The sequence below is a fragment of the Peromyscus maniculatus genome, chromosome 3 (genome assembly GCF_049852395.1).
Source record: "Peromyscus maniculatus bairdii isolate BWxNUB_F1_BW_parent chromosome 3, HU_Pman_BW_mat_3.1, whole genome shotgun sequence".
NCBI classification, from domain to species: domain Eukaryota; kingdom Metazoa; phylum Chordata; class Mammalia; order Rodentia; family Cricetidae; genus Peromyscus; species Peromyscus maniculatus.
Window position 1 is genome coordinate 96,313,074 of NC_134854.1, and position 18,289 is coordinate 96,331,362.

The following is an 18,289-nucleotide window of genomic DNA, read 5'->3' on the forward strand; positions in this document are numbered from 1 at the left end:
AAGAACACACATAAGGCAAGCATGCCACATTCACTACTTAGCAGGCTTGGGTGGTGAAGGTGCCGAAGGGTCATCTTTCATTCACATATTAGCTTTATTCAAATGCACAAAGAAATAAATGGCATAATAAGATACACTACATAGCTAGCAAGATGGCTCAGTGAGTAAAGGTGCTTACAGCCAGATATATGTTTGATTTTTGGGACCCAAATGGTAGAAAAAGAGAACCAGTCCTGAAAGTTGTCCCCTATACACGACATACATGTCATGGCACATGTATGCCCTCCCACTTTGACATAAACATGCACTAAATTAATTAATTAATCAATAATAAATAAATAAATTCAATTTTCTAAAAAAATAAGTTAAACAAATTATCCAGATTGAATTGCAGCTTAACTTATGTATTTTTTAATTTTAATTTTTATTTATTCTTTCAAAATTTCATTCAAGTATGCATATGTGCATTGCATTTTTATCATATATACCCCTCAATCTCTCTCCAATTCCATCCAGAGCTACATGACATCTCCCTCTTAACTTCTTGTCCATGTATTTAATTTATTTATTTAATTTTAACTTTTCCTCTGCCCTTGAACTATTGCACTAAGCCAGCTATCTATATAGGAAAATAAAAGAAAATAAGATTGAAAGATGAAGGTTTGTATACTTTTCTTCCTTTAAATATTCATTCATCAAAAAGCTCAAAATTGAGAATGTAGATGGAACATATTATCACCAAAATATAAACAACATATAAGTAACAGAGGCAATTTTGTGCAATGTCACCACTGTCTTGGGAAGAACGAGAATTACATGACAGAGAAATGGAATTATTTTGGTGCATCATGCTGTGAGTTAATGCTAATTTATGATTGTTGTTGTGCACACATGCACACACACACACTGTGAGAAGGAAACAGAGAGAGAGAGAGAGAGAGAGAGAGAGAGAGAGAGAGAGAGAGAGAGAGAGAGAGAAGAAAATAAAGTACACATTACCTTAGGACTCGTATTTCCCTATTTGAGACTGTGAATCATGTTTACACTTTGGACTACCTCTTGTCAATTATGTTTATCCCTGGATAGAGATGAAGCTAGAAAAAAGAACTCAAAGCAGTGGTATAGCAGCTGTCAAATTTACCTCTAAGCACCCCTAGGAGCCCTTAATGCATTTTACATATTCTTAAATTTCCTTTGAGCTCTGAACTGAGGAGTCACATGTGACATGAGCTTAATGCTGCTAGCTCTTTCTTGATTAGAGTTAGATCCCATGAAATAGGTACTTTTCTTGTATTCACTGCCTATAACACCCTACTATCTGTGAGGCATAAAGAAAAGGATATTAAAAATTAACCCCCAAAATGGCAGAATAGAAACAGTTTTAAGCAACTGAACTTCACAAGGAATCCTCCAATTTTATGTTATTAGTTTTGAATGAAGTGGTCATTACTACTTATTAGTGCATAATACATAATACTGACTAACAAATATTAAATCTAACTATATTAAAGAGATCTCATCAAAATCTAAGTATTTTTCAGTCAGGTTGTGGATAATTTGATTGTTTATATTTCTACTCAATGAAACAGGCAGACCACACAGAGAAGATTCTATTTCCTGGTTTAAAAGACAATATGTAAGGTAAAGAGATGGCTCAGCAGTTAAGAGAGCTTGCTGTCTTCCAAATGTCTGGAGTTTAATTCCCAGAACTTACATGGAGCTGTAGCACACACTTGTCTCTAACTCAAGCTCTAGTGGATCTGACACCTTCCTCTAGAATGCTAGGGTACACACACACACACACACACACACACACCTTTAAAATGACAGTATACACACAGATGACTCCTGTGTATAGATCTATAAGATTTAAATCAGTCAAATGACATTTAAATATTAAAATTAGTACAAAAATATAGGATTTTAATCACTTCACTGTATCTGTGACAGCCAGTTCTGTGATTTTGTTTCTGTTTTTATTGTTTCCAATTTTGACTGAGAATATCAGCATTTTGTACATAAATGGATTCTCATGTCATTTGTATTGTTAAATAAGGCATATGCAATGATACATTCTCGTGATTTTTTAAAAATGCTATTTAAAAATGCCAATTACATTCCACATAGGCTTTCGTGCATATTTTCATAGCAACATCAATATTGAAATGTTCAGTAATTTTTTAAAAATTTTGCTGATCATTCAAAAATAATCCAATACATGCTATTTTGTTGTTGTTGTTTTGTTTGAGACAGAGTTTCTCTGTGTAACCACTCTGGCTGTCCTGGAACTCACTTTGTAGACCAGGCTGGCCTTGAACTCACAGAGATCCACCTGCTTCTGTTGTTCAAGTGCTGGGATTAAAGGCATGCACTGCCACTGCCTGATGGATACATAATATTTTTATAAAGACTAGAATTACTTAAGCCAACATTATCTGCCATTTTATCTCATTATTATCATTCTTAACTTCCAAACTAAAGAATAAATAAGAATTTTAAATAAAATATAGCATGTTATACCCTGGATAGCAATAACTCAGCTAACTAAGGCCAACTGTATGGTTATTTTTTATGATGATATGTCTGCATTCAGAATTATATTTAGTATAACAACCCATCCTGGTGCATCCATTTCAAAGTAATTGGAAGAACATGTCATCCATGACAATGTCTTTATCCATGAAGGTGATCGATTTTTTGAAAACATGCATTGCTATTAATAATTTTTAAATTTCTAACTATTATTTAACAGTAAAGGAGGGGGGCTGTCTATTATTAGTGGATCTCTATGAAGAGGAGCTAGATTTATATGTTAGTATCGATTCTTCAATCTCTTCATTTAGTATTAATGTTTCCTTATCTAGGATATTTTAATTTTTTAAACAAATTTTTGTGCTCATTGAATTAATGGCCTTCTGTACATTGTACAAAACTTCTACCAATGAGATATTATGCAGGCTCTGTAGTGGATAGCCATTCATTCCAGTTTTGATCTGGAAGTTCCAACCCCCATTGAAACTCTGGCAACTGTCACGCCTACGAGGCAGGGCCAGGGGAGGCGCCTGGAGACTGGAGATCTGGATGGGCCAGCACTCTCTCTGCTCAGTCCACCTCCACTGTTCAGCGTTCAGTGTCCCTGAGCAGTTGCCAGAGTCTCAGTGGGGGTTGGAACTTCCAGATCAAAGCTGGAATGGCTACCCACTACATCTCCCTCTACAAGGCTCTATTTTTTTTTTTCGTTTTTAGTTTCTCAAGCAAATAAAGTAGAATGGTTAACAGTGGCTAAAGAGCCGTTTCCAGCAGCAGAGAGATTTATTATCACATTGTTCTTTTGAGTACAAAGATGTCAATTGCCCTATATGTATGAGTTTCGTCGTTGCTCCTCAAGAGATTTATTGCAACTAAAGAGGAAAGGTTGACCTACGTGATGAAGATTTTGGGTAAGTATGAGGATAACAGCACTCAGCACTGAGGGTCTATGTGCTGTAAAGAGTTACATAATCTTCATCTATTGGGGTGCAGAGTCAGTGCTATGTTTTATAAATTACAGCACAAATGTGAGGTCATGGGTGCGAAATAAATTTTCAATACCCCTTATCACCACAAAGGATGATAAGACATTTTATTCAACTGGGATCTCCCGCTCCCCTAAGCTCTCTTTCCCTTGACCCTTGCCCTTCATTACCCCCAAAGTGCTAGAGAGGTCCACAGAAATCCACAAAAATACCTCCACAATAGACTACTGGCAATGGTCGAGAAACAGCCTGAACTGACCTACTCTGGTGATAGGATGGCCAAATACCCTAATTGTCGTGCTGGAAACCTCATCCAATAACTGAGGAAAGTGGATGCAGAGATCCATGGCCAGGCCCCAGGTGGAACTCCAGGAGTCCAATTGGGGAGAAAGAGGAGAGTTTGTATGAGCGAGATTGTTGAGATCAAGGTTGGAAAAAGCACAGGGACAAATAGCCAAACGAATGGAAACACATGAACTATGAACCAATAGCTGAGGAGCCCCCAACTGGATCAGGCCCTCTGGATAAGTGAGACAGTTGATTAGCTTGATCTGTTTGGGAGGCATCCAGGCAGTGGGACTGGGACCTGCCCTCAGTGCATGAGCTGGCTGTGTGGAATCTGGGGCTTAAACAGGGACACTTGGCTCAGCCTGGGAGGAGGGGATTGGACGTGCCTGGACTGAATCTACCAGGTTGAACTCAATCCCTAAGGGAGTCTTTGCCCTGGAGGAGATGGGAATGGGGGGCTGGGAGGAAGGCGGGGGGGGGGGGGGGGAGAACAAGGGAATCCGTGGCTGATATGTAAAATTAAATTAAATTATTAAATAAATAAATAAATAAATAAATAAATAAATAAATACATTATATTCATTGACACTCTGTCCAAAGAGGTGTAGTTGCTAAAGAATTTTATGTAATGGAGGGAGGAAAATGAAAATGAGTTATTTAATGGTTCAGCCACACCACTTTGATATACCAAGCCAAAATTTAATTAGAGAGATGGAAGTTCATAATGAAGAGACAGAGTCAAAAGCACAGCCCAGGGTCCTTTAACGAGCTCGATGGGAAAGCCAGGCAGTGTCTACATTAAAAAGTAGAGGAAGTGGTTGTTTGGATAACTCATCATAAATTTGGGGTATTTATTATCCAGACTTGCCTCACTCTGAATTGAGCAGCAGGATCAAGAGCCAAGGAAAGAAGTATCTACATTATGCAATTGAATAGCTGAGAAGAGAGAACAAAAACTAAGTTGGCATTGAGAAGATCCTAGCCTATATTTCTGCTAAAGCCATATAGGTTGTAGAGCTTATTTGCTGATAGACTTGGAGATTAATTATGAGGAACTATACTGTGAATCAGAGTTTTGTGAGTTTGACAGGCTTTGCAAGTCAATGAGCTGTCTAGTTAGCCGAATGAATTATGCATAGAAGGTTTTTCAGAGGTTAGCTATGAGTATAAAATATATCTGCAGTCCTATGGAACTAAGGATACTCAAGGCAGGTGGACATGAGTAGAAAAGACAGGAATTGTTGACATTTCATGAAACTTAAAAACTTAAGTAACTTTTCAATAAATGTAACATGTTTTCTTTGCTTTTAAACTTTTACTTAATGAATTTTCATTCAAGATAAAGCCTATAGGTGAGGAAAGACATATGAGTAGTACATTATATAGTATTTTTGAATAATAAAGTACAACTTGCATGAAGTGTGAGGGTACTCATTACAATATATTTAACACATCTTGTCCACGAATCAATTTTAATTGTCACTGAAACGCACAAAGGACATAAAGATTTATGTGTTGATAGTCTTTCTGTTCTCACTTTTTATAATAAAATGTAACCTATCCTTTACCCACACATTAGAGTGCACTGATTAGAAAGATTCTAGCCACTCTATAATAGGAGATTTTATGTCACCTTAAGATCCATGTTTCAAGAATCAAATTATTCCTATTGCCCACAGTATATCTAGCTCTATGAAGTCATGCCTTCATGGATTCAGTCCATCATAATTAGTGCACCAGTAAGAATGTGGATGTTAGTTCTAGAGAGAGAAGTAACAACAGTTAGTACAACTCATATTACATGAAAATTACATTTAGAAAGAGAACTACAAATATCACTTTGCATTTGATACAATCTAGTAGAAATGTTTACTGTGTATTATATATGTCTTTAACAAAAAACACTATTTTTTCTTCTTTTACAGAAAATAACTTTTTTGTTCATATAATATATCCTTATTACAGTTTCCATCCTCTCCTCATTTCCCAGTTCCTTCCCACCTCCCTTCCTGTATGAAACTACACACTTTCTGTCACTTATTGGAAAACATACAGGCTTCTACGGGTAATAATAAAACAAAGTATAATAAAACAAAACAAAAACTAATACATTGAAGTTAGACAAAACAAACAGAAGGAAAATATCCCAAGAGAATACAGAAGAAACATGTTCACACACTCAGGAATCCCATGAAAACATAAAACTGGAAGCCACAATATACATGCAAAGGAATTGTAGGGCAAAAGAATGAAAAACAAATTTAAATAAAATAAAACTTAAAAATGAAATAAATAAAAGCAATCAATATCTGATTTTACCTAATTCCTACTTCATGAGATGGGAACCACAACTGATACTGCTTGGGTGACCAAGAACCAGAGACAAGACAGCTTAAAGGCCTAGAGAAAATCAAATACTACTGTTTTTTTTTAATATGCTAGTGATAAAATAACTCCTAATGATATTCTGCTATTCTCATAAAGCAGCGTTTTTTTTCAGCCAACATCATGGAAGCTTCCTCCTTCATCAGATGGAAAAGTACAGAGACCAACAGCCAGACTTTACCCCTAGAGAGAGACACTTTGGAACACACAGCTTTAAATGGGATATCTCCATCTAATCCCTTCCTTCAGAGCCCAGGGAACCCAAGCAAAGAGGAGGTAGAAAGAGTGTAAGAGCCAGGAGGGGATAAAGAACACCAAGAGAATGAGTTCTTCTACATTAATCGAGCAAAGCTCACATGCACTCATAGAGACTGGAGCAGCAAGCCCAGGGCCTCCTCAGGTCTGTACCAGGTCCTCTGTGTGTCTATTAGCTTTCAATTTAGTATTTTTATAGGACTCCTGAGTGTGTAAAGGTGTGGGTCTCTGCTTCTTGTGCATGCCCTTGGGATCTTTTCCTTCTGTTGGTTTGCCTTGCCCAACTTCCCTATGATGGTTTTTGCTCTATCTTATTACATATTATTTTGTTGTGATTTCTTAGAAGCCTATTTTTTTCTAAAAAGAGACAGAAAGGAAGTTGATCCAGAAGTGAGGAACTGAGTTGAATAGAGGAGAGGGAAATTATAATTGGGATATATTGTATGAGAAAATAATCTATTTTCAATAAAAGCAAAAAAAATTAAATATTAAAATTGAAAAAAGCAGCAGCAGCAGAAAGAGAAGCCCTGACAGGACATCATGAGACAGGGAAGCTCCATTGATTCTGTGGAGTTTGTTTTCTGTTGGCTATCTAGGGCTGGGAATGAACCCCATCCTTAAGAGTAGTTTGTTTCCCCCATTGAGACTCCCTTGGAAAAAAAGAAAATTTTCACTTACAAGTGGTTATCAATTGGAGATAGCTTTTGTATTAGGGATGGAGGCATGTGTTCACTTCTACATGCAGCTCCAGGATCCCATTTGTTGCAGATCCTGTGATTTCTGCCTCAGCTTCTGTGTAATGCTGCCTGGGGGACCAGCCTCCAGCAGCACAGGGCTCAAAAGGAATCCAGGGCATTGGTGTATACTAAGACTTTTCTATCTGTGGGGGTAAGGGAAAACGGCACTCAAACACTCTCTTGATGGTTTCCTTCAGATCTTTACTTTATTCTTCTTTTGCGTTCTCTATTCTTTAATTTCCTTCTCTCATTCTTGATGTTTTTCTTCTAACGTCTTTATTCTTGATGTTTTCCTTCTCACTCTCTCATTCCTGATGTTTTTCTTCCAGCCTGATTGAACTCTCTCTAACTCTATCTCCATTCTTTCCCCTACAGCTTATGTGTCCCAGCAAAATCTTTCAGGTAATATAAAAATTACAATGTGGGCACATTCTGTTTTTCAAGTGAATGATTACAATGAATAAAAAATAAAAAGTAAAAAAGAGCATGTTATCCATATCCCTTACATGATTAAACATTTTACATATTACAGGTGAAAAATAAATTATCCCAAGAACCCACGTACATCCATACCCAAGCAACTGTTATGGATTAATCATATGGGCAAACAAGGTATTCTTCTTAGTCAGGTCTTTTACTGGCAGACTACACTTTGCAGTTACAAAGACAGGGCCAATTACTTTGTTATTTATCTTAAAAGGTAATCTTATAAGGAATCTTAAAGGAATCACAAACCTAAACTTTTTATATATGGAAAAGAATCAGTCAACTCTACTTTAAATCTTTAGGGTACATACACACACATCAATGGTTTTTCATATCAGGAGACTGAGGGAAGAAATGGGTATAAGGAATTAATCATCATCTTTGGTCATCCACCAATCCTAGCAAGAAAGGAAAATGGGGAATCCATGTGTAATACAGCATTCCTAAGTGTGGTTAGATAATAAGTTAATTAACAAACCAAGGCAAAAGTAAAAGGAGTTAATTTCAAGGTTAGCTTGAGATAGCACTTCCCTATCTGTTTGCAGGGTGAGCTCAGGACACAGTTGTGCTCATCTATCTGCAGTCTGTCCTTGGATGTCTGAGAAATGTCTCAAATGAAATACTTTTGCCTGGAGGTTGCATTGGCTGGATGTGTGCTAATGAAGATAACTATAGGAAAGCAGATTCTAAGTCTATGCTAGAATAAGCAGAACAAAGACCTAATTATGGGAAATGGGTATTGACTATGTGACTGTTTTCAAACACAGCTGGAGGATGGTATCCAAATACCCCAATTGTATAGGGAAAAATGTGCCCAATAAATGATCAATCGCACTTAGAAATTCTTGGGAAAAGAATCAATTGGGAAAGTTACAATAGCACATAAGAAATTCACTTCAGGAAACAGCTAACAAATTCAAAAGCCAATATCATCAAGTCTCCTCGAGTTTTGGCTTCAACCTCTGCCAGAGCCCCTCGCTGTAATGGGTCAGCTTTGTCAGTACCAGTACCAGTTGAGTTCCTACCTCGTATTTCTGTGACTCACAGCTCATAGCCTTGCCTAAATGAGATTTACCCATCAGAGAGTTTCCTCCTGGAAGACTAACACCTTGAACTTAATTGTCACCTGCTGCTCCTCAGACACAGCCACTGGCATCTGTGTGTTCATATGTGCATCAATACTGTTGAGAACCTTGTTTTCTAGTCCTCAATCTCCTCTGGATTTTACATCCTTTCTGTCCCTTCTGTGGGGTTCCCTGAGTCTTGAAAAGAGGGATTTGATGGAGACATCTCATTTAGAGCTAAGTATTCCAAGGTCTCTCACTCTCTGCATAATGCCTGCCTGTGTGCCCCTATATTTATTTCCATCTGCTGCAGGAGAAAGCTTTTCTGGTGGTGGCTGAGTAAGGCACTGATTTATTAGTATAGCAGAATATCATTAGTAGTTGTTATATTGTTACAGGGGTCTTTTTTTTGTTTTAATTATTATTTGAGTTTGCCATAGGTTTCCGGGCTATCTAATCTTAGGGTCTGGGTCAGCCAAGTGTCAGTTATGGGGTCCATCTAGTGTAGTGAGCCTTAATGCAGATCAGATATAGATTGGTCACTCCCACAAACTTTGTGCCAACATTACACTAGCATATCTTGCACACAGGACAGCATTATAGATCAAAGCGTTTGTGGCCAGGTTGGTGTTTACTTTTCTCCTTTGTTAACATGCCGAGTACCTGCCTGGACTAAGGTTAAAGCACATAGGGATGAAGCCTCTATGCAGGCACCAGTTTGACTTCTGGATGTTCAATGAGTTGTAAAGGTGTTGTTTTCAACAACGGGGAATTGTGTCAGTTAGTGTAGAGCAAACTGTAGTTTTGGCAACAGCCTGGGTTGGTTGGCATTTTCCATAGCACCCATTTGGCCAACAATTGAATTAGATGTAATCCAATCCAGAGACTGGAATCTTCATTTGGTGACATGTCTAGTTGTTGCTCACCCCCCCTGCTGTGGGATGTTCTGTATGTCCTGTGGGAGCCTGTTCTCGGGTTCCTTGTGGCTTTACCCAGCAGGTCCGCATAGAGGATGATTAGGACCATGGGCCTGAGTGCAGGTGTCTGAGATGGTCTGCAGTTGGCTGTGCTGTGGGATGGTCTGTATGGCAAATGTGTTGCTCTGATTGGTCAATAAATAAAACACTGACTGGCCCATGGCTAGGAAGGAAGTATATGTGGGACTAACAGAGAAGAGAAATAAAAGACCAGGAAGGCAGAAGGAGTCACCATCTACCACCCTGACAAGCAGCATGAAAAGATGCCGGTAAGCCACAAGCCGAGTGGACCGGTATAGATTTGTGGAAATGGATTAATTTAAGCTATAAGAACAGTTAGCAAGAAGCCTGCCACGGACATACAGTTTGTAAGCAATATAAGTCTCTGTGTTTACTTGGTTGGGTCTGAGCGGCTATGGGACTGGCTGGCAGGTGACAAAGGTTTGTCCTGACTGTGGGCAAAGCAGGAAAACTCTAGCTATACCCCCCCCCCCCATTATTTTAAGATTTTGTTTACACATATTTTTATATTTTCAGAAACTTCTAACTATATTAAGTTTTCTTAATATACTTCAAATTGCTCTTAATTTTATCTCTTGCTGTATTGCCTCCTTCATCCAACTCTTCTCTCCTTGCTACTTGATCCTCCAGTTCCAGTGCTTCCCATCCATCTATAACTATCCATTCCATTTTCCTTTCCTAGAGAGATCTGTCACCATCTAGCCTCTTACTCTATACCTAACCTCTGTGGTACTACAGATTGTAGCTTTGTTATCATTTTCTTAACTATATATGTATATATATATATATATATATATATATATATATATATATATGTATGAATACATACCACATTTGTCTGTCTTTCTGAGTCTGAGTTACCTCACTCAGGATATTTTTCTAGCTCTGTCTGTTTACCCGCAAACTTCTTGATTTCATCTTTTAATGGCTAAGTAATGCTCCATTGTGTAAATATGTACCATATTTTCTTTATCCATTTATCTGTTGATGGATATCAAGGTTGTTTGCAGTTTCTGGCTGTCCTGAATATGGCAGCAATGAACATGGTTGAACAAGTGCCTCTGTGTAGGATGAAGAACCCTTTGTGGGCATATGCCTAGGAGTGGTCATTAGGGTTTCTATTGCTGTGATAGAACACCATGACCAAAAGCAAGTTGGGTTTATTTGACTTACACTTCCACATTGTAGTCCATCATTGCAGGGAGCCATAATAGGAAGTGGTTTAAACAAGTCAGGAACCTGGAAGCAGGACCTGATGCAGAGGCCATGGAAGGGTGCTTAGCAGGCTTGCTCATATGACATGGCTTCCTTCGCTTGATTTCTTATAGAACCCAGGACTACCATCTCAGGGACTGGATCAGCCACTATGGGCTGAGATATCCCCCTATCAATGAGTAATAATGAAAATGCCCTACAGCTAGATCTCATAAACCATTTTATCTATTGAGGTTCCCTTCCTCCAGGTAATTTGAACTTGTGTCATGTTGACAAAAACAAACAAACAAACAAACAAAAACTATCCAGCATTAAGTGGTATAGCTGAATTTTGAGGCAGATTGATTCTCATCTTCATGAGGAACCACCACATTGATTTCTCTAATGGCCCTACAAGTTTGCATTCCTACCAGAAATGGATGAATATTCCTCTTCTTCCCATCCTTGTCAGAATGAGCTGTCATTTGTCTTATTATCTTACCATTCTGATAGGTATAAAATGAAATCTCAAATTATTGCAAAACACTATCAATCTCTCTAGATTGGTTGTAGGTGTCTGTATGGGATTGGAATAGCTCTGTGGCTTTTAAAAGAAAGGAACATTCCTTTTCAATTGAACTGAGAAATTCTCCAATGACTTTTTCCTCATTTGTGGTGGTGCCTTGCTTAGACAATCAAAGCCATAATACTTGACAGTTTTGTAGGACTTTCTAGACAGTCTAGCTTGGCTTGCACTAGTGAAACTTCCAAACACATTTCATGAAAAGCTTATGCTTCTATACATGTCCTTGAGAAGACAAATCAGAAAGAGATCTTTAGGGCCTTTAGGGTTAAGGATGCACATGTTCATTTGTTTAGAAAAAGAATCACAGAGGTAGATTTTCTGAAAAAGAGTATTATCTATAAAACAACTTCAGAAACTGGACATAAAATTCAGGTGACACAAATTCAATAAATATAGAAGTCGCATATTTTATTTCAAAAAATATCATTTTAAATCATACAATTTATTGACTATTTTGATTTTAAAAGACAATTACTCTTTAAGAATTAAAAAGTAACAAGAAATATTTTTTGAGCTTCAGAGATGGATCAGTGGATAAAATACTTGCTTTACAAGCATGAGGACCAGAATTCAGACACCCAGCATCCATATAAAAAGTAGTACATTATCATGGCTTCCATCTGTAACCCCAGAAGAGGGAGGCAGGAATGGAAAGATCCTTAGGGCTTTCTTGCCTTTCACATAAACTGGAATAGCAATTTAATGGAGAGACCCTGTGCTAAAATTCAAGGGCGTCTGTGATAGAGAAAGATTTCTAAAGTCTACCTTTGACCTCTACAGGCACCCATCCTGGTACCTGAATATCCACCCTTTTATACATAATCAATTGAAAAGAAAAGGAAAGGAAAAAATAAAAGAAAAACTATGTTTTAAGCATGCATATACTTTTGACTCATCGGTGCTTGTGTTTTTGGGGGCTGTCACTTCCTAAATATCACAGTAAGTTTCCCATCTGCAAAATAAGCCTCAAAGTTTATTAGTGGACCACTCTTAACATACTCTGGTGCTTTTCTCTCTTTAGCATTAATAATTTAATTTGCTATTTTCCCATACTGAGCAAAAACTAGAAACCATATTTTGCTTCAGAATCTCTGGATTTGCTGCAGTTCAACTTGGCTGAGAAGTAGCCTAGGTATTCCCAGGGGAAGATAAAAATTTCCAGGATTCCTAGGAGTGAGTGCATATTTCTCAAGAAGGCTGGTGAATTCATCTCTCTGATAACCCAGACAAAGAAGTCAAACAGGCTACCCTGGTATAATCTTTATGTAATGACTAAGCATTTCTGGGCAATTCTGTATGTGTTTCAAAACACATCTTCAGAGTCAGAGAAAAACTGTCTGCAGTAATTAGAGGTAAATGACCTGTTCAGACTTGCAATCTGGAACATGCCCCTTCTGCACCCACTGGGAAGAAGAGGAAAGGCCCCATCTCTTGACTGGACAGCCCAGTTTTCTAGCTACTAGGCCTCAGGGCAACATTCCATGCCCCTTCCCCCAGCCACTGCCACAGGTCCTACCTGTATCAATTGCAAGAAGAGAGCTCCTGTGTGGATTGAAGGGGTAGAAATTGGTAGACAGCACTGTAAGAATACATTCAACAACATAAAGAGCAATATGGTACCACCAAAACTTAGTGACCCTACAACAGCAAAACCTGAATATTCCAAAGCAGATGATCCAGAAGAAAATGACCTTAAAATAATTTTATGAAGACAATAGAGGCCCTTGAAGAGGAATGAAAAATTCTCTTAAAGAAATAGAGGAAAAGACAAACAAAATCTTGGAAGAAATCAATTAATCCCTTAAATAAAGCCAAGAACCCCCCCCCCCCAAAAAAAATCTAACAAGTCAAGGAAACAGTTCAAGACTTGAGAATTGAAATAGAGCCAATAATGAAGATACAAATTGAGAGAATTTAGGAAAAGGAAAATCTAAGTAAACAAACAGGAACTACAGAGGCAAATATAATCACCAGAATATAAAAGATGAAAGAGAGAATCTCAGGTGTTTAGGATACCATAGAGGAAATAGATTCATCGGTTAAAGAAAATGTTAAATCCAGGAAATGTTTAACACAAAACACCCAGGAAATCTGGGATACCATGAAAATACCAAACCTAAGATAATAGGGATAGAAGAAGGAGAAGAATTCCACCTCAAAGGCACAGAATATATATTCAACAAAATCATAGACGAAAACTTTCCCAACCGAAAGACATGCCTATGAATGTAAAAGAAGCTTACAAAACACTAAATAGACTAGACTAAAATAAGTCCCATCACCACATAATAATCAACACACTAAACATACAGAATAAAGAAAAAATATTAAGAGTTGCAAAGGAAAAAGTTCAAGTAACTTAAAAAATGTTACTTGACCTACCAGAATTACACTAGACTTCTCAATGGAAACTCTGAAAGCCAGAAGGTCCTGAACAGACATTCTGCAGACACTAAGAAACCACAGATGCCAGCCCAGACTACTATACCCAGCAAAGCTTTCAATCACCATAGATGGGGAAAACAAGATATGACATGACAAAACCTGATTTAAACATTACATATCCACAAATCCAGCCCTACAGAAAGTACTAGAAGGAAAACTCCAACCCAAAGAACTTAGCTGCAACCACCAAAATGTAAGCAACAGACTTACAATCTGGAAAATTTGAGGTTATATAACTTGAAACAAAACAACTCCTTAGGTTCCCATGAGGAAATGTGCCTCACTACTTGTGATACACAGATGTCCTGATTAAGTGGCAATCAAAGTCAATTTGACATAGCCTAGAGTCATCTGAGAGGAAAGCCTCCATGGAGGGTTTTCCTAGATCAGAATGGCAGGGTGCATGTTTGTAAGGGATTGTTTTGATTACTGAATTAAGAAAGCCCAGCCAATAGTGGGAAACACCATCCCTGGGCAGGTGGTCCTGTGATATATTAACAAAGGCCAGGTAAAGTTGAGATTGTGAGAGATCCAGAGAGTGAGCCAGCAAGCAACATTTCCTAAAAGTCTCTGCTTCAGTAATTACCTTGAGCTCCTGCCTTGACCTTCCTCAATGATGAGTAGAGACCTGGAAATGAGAGATGAAATAAACCCTTCCAGCCTCTTAGCTGCTTTTGATCAGAGTGCTTCATTTCAGTAACAGAAAACCAGATCAGCATTTGACTCTAAGCCCTTGCTGTTCAGTGTTTTTCCCTACAACTAATGTGCTTTTCCAGAGATCTTCAAGAAAATGAACCATCTCACATGAGAACAAACTTCCCAGGAGAACTGTTTTTACATTTACATTTGTGATATTTCTCTAAACCTAGGGATTATCAATGAGAATGATTCATCAAATAGGGTCCAAACATAGAACCCACTCTATGGTGGTATTTTATTTGTACTGAAATGTGATTTTAATTGTATGTTAATAAATAAAGTTGCCCAGGGGTCAGAGCTATTAGAGCCATAGCAAGAGCGTGGCGGTGGTGGTGCACGCCTTTAATCCCAGCACTTGGTAGACAGAGCTAGGTAGATCTCTTTGTGTTCAGGGATACAGCCAGCATTGGAGACATACGCCTTTAAGACCTGGAGGGCTGTACTTACAGGCAGTGACGAGGAAGTCATGTATTTGGGTTTACAACCAATGAGAAGGCAGAACAGAAAGACTATGTAAAGACATACACACAGGAAGTAGCTCTCTTCCAGGGAGGGAGGAGCACCGCAGGAAGGGTAAGGTTTTAGCTCTGAGCTCTGACCTCTCAGCTTTCTCTTTTACATTGGTTCTGTGTTTGTTATTTAATAAGATGGTTACATCTATACCACTGCACCATGCTGACCTACTACACATTAGATGAAAATTTCTACTACATGAGAATGGATATGATTTTCCTCACTGACCACAAAAGTTCATATGAACCTGATAAACTCAAGTCAAGCATTCTACATGTGGTACATTTCTAAAACATTAAATAATATTTTCCTTTTGCTTCATAGTCTTGGATGTTGTTAAATCCCAGGATTAAAAAAAAAAAAACCTTAATGAAAATTTTCAGAGATGTGTGTGTGTGTGTGTGTGTGTGTGTGTATACACACACACATATATGTTAAAATTTTTATGACATTTTTCTGAGAAATGATATGTGTCTGGGAGCAGAGGCTTATAAACAAAGAAGCATTAATCATCTATTATCTGATAGGGAATTTAATAGCGCAAGAAATTTTTAGTTATCTCATGAACTTTGATTGAGCATGCAGCATTAGCCAACTAACACTGTAGAATAAACTCTGTGTGACTTTTATAAGTTAACACATGATACATTAATTATTTTATATTTCTGGTGGCTAAATTGTGAATTATAGGATATAGCATGGTCTGGGTGCAATAAAGGAGTATCTTTGTAGTTTACAGTTGGCCACTGTCTTGAACTATCTTCATATACTCATTAGTCATGTGCTTGGGGATTCACATAACCAAAGATTGATGGTTGTGGGATGACTCATCCCTAACAGGCTTGAGGGTCAGATGGCCCAAACAAGTGAAAAAGATACTTTCTGAGAGCCAGCCTGGGTCTGCCTGATGGTCTTAGCAACAGCAGCTGAAACATGATCTGGAGATGATCTAGACCAATGAGAGACAGCCATGTCACACCAGCTGATATATATTCATCAGACCTCCCCCAAGGCTGGGGTAGAGGGTATACAAGGCTTGCCTCTTCCTGAATAAACTGAGCTTGTTGTTTCGACATTCTTCCGGAGTCTGTGTGGTTTGACTCTGCGCCTACTTGGCCCCCACCCCCAAAGGGAACAACAGCAAGGACCCTGCTACAGATGGTTAGTCATAATTTAAGTGTAATATGCTCCATACTTGGTCTCCAGCTCATGGTATTCTTTGGGGGAAGTCCTGAGGACTTTAAGAATTAGGAACCTGACTGATGTGGAAGTTCTTTGTGTGAATCTTTAATGATATAGTCCAATCCTGGATTTAGTTTAGTGTTTTTTGCCTCCTAATCTCAGGCACATTCTTATGATACTAAGAATCTGCTATGCTATACTTCCCTTGTCAGGATAAGCTGCATGTCTTAGAGCCATGAGCCAAAAGAAATCAGTTGGATCTTCCAGGTATTTGGTTTCAAAAATTCCTGTCTTCTTCTTCTTACAGGTCAACATACTTATAACTTCATTTAACATCATTGTCTCTCCAAAGTCCTTAAGTCCAATACAGTTACATGGAACGTTAGGGCTTCAATATCAACATTTCAAGAGGCAATTTAGTCTGTAGTAACCATGAATACAGAGATCAGAATAGTCAAACTAATGCAGAAAAGTACTGGAAAATCAAATAAAATTTTATTCTATTTGATAAAATTATGAAATTAGTTGAAAAATATAGCCTTATATTTGCCCCCAAACCCAGAATTAGAAATAAAATGATATAGCTTTAGATATGGATATATTAGAAATGTTATTTTTACTGAAATACTCAAGTTTATTGTTTTCTAGTTAAATTATTTTTACTTTTAGCTAATGAGTCTATTGGAATATATGTTTTGAGTGTTGGAGGTTTTTATAGTTTCTTTTAAATTTTTAAGATTATAGTATTGTAATATTATTTCTTCCCTTTCTACCCTCCAAAGCCTCCTATATGTGTCACTTACTCTGTTCAAAATCAATGGCCTCTCCTTTCATTAATTGTTATTAGATGCATATATGTATTTGTATATACATATATATTTTTATATACAACCTGCTCAGTCTGTATAATGATTCTTGTATGTATGTATTTAGAGTTTACCACTGAGTTTTGGATAAACAGTTAATGTCCTTTCCCATAGGGAAGACCATTTCTCCTCTTAGCATTCCTTATTTGCTTGTAGGTTTCTGTGTGGGGTTAAGGGCATGTGAACTTTTCCCTGTCCATTTTAGCATATCTATCAGTGTCATCCTTGTACAGCTCATATTTAACAATCACACATGAGATTTTACATGTGTAAATCCATACATTTTTATGAGACTTAATGTGTAGTTTCTGACATCACTAGAAGATACAAATTCACAGCATATTACCTGGTTCTCTGCCTTTTACAATCTTTATGTCTCAACTTCCAAAATATTGCATGAGCCTTAGGTAGAAGCTGTCTCCATTGGAACTGGGGCTCCACAACTCTGCATGTTGATTGGTTGTAGTTTCCTTTAGTGATCTCCCTTTGTAGCAAAGAGAAGTTTCTTTGATGAGGAGTAAGAAATTACACTTATCTATGGGTATAAGGACAAATGTGTAGACTGTTGTTGGAGAATATGCTGTTTTAGTAAGGCAGTGATTGTTGATTCTCCTTCAATAACAATGACTTCACTAGCAGTGAGTAGTTAGCTAGGTTTCCAGTACCAGGCATGGTTTCCTTCTTGTTCAAAGAGTCTTAAGCCCAATTATAGAACTGTTGTTTACCATCAATGTATGAGTCTACAATTTTTTAAGTCATAACAAACTTCACAAAGGAAAAAAAAAGCATTGCTGATTTCCTTTTTAATCCTTAAAATATCTTTCAGAAGAAAACAGTTAAATAATCCAGAATGCAACCAACTGTTCAGTTATAATTATGACTGTTGTCATAGGAACTATACCTGTATAAGAATTCAATAAGGTATTCTATTTTTGATTTTTCAAGTAAGATGTCTTATTTACTCGTGGAGAAAATAGAAAAAGTCTCATATGTTGTTTTAAACTTATTTGTCTTGTTTTGAGAACAATCGGATCATGGAAATAAAGCTCAAAGGGCTTGTTAAATATCCATCTTGC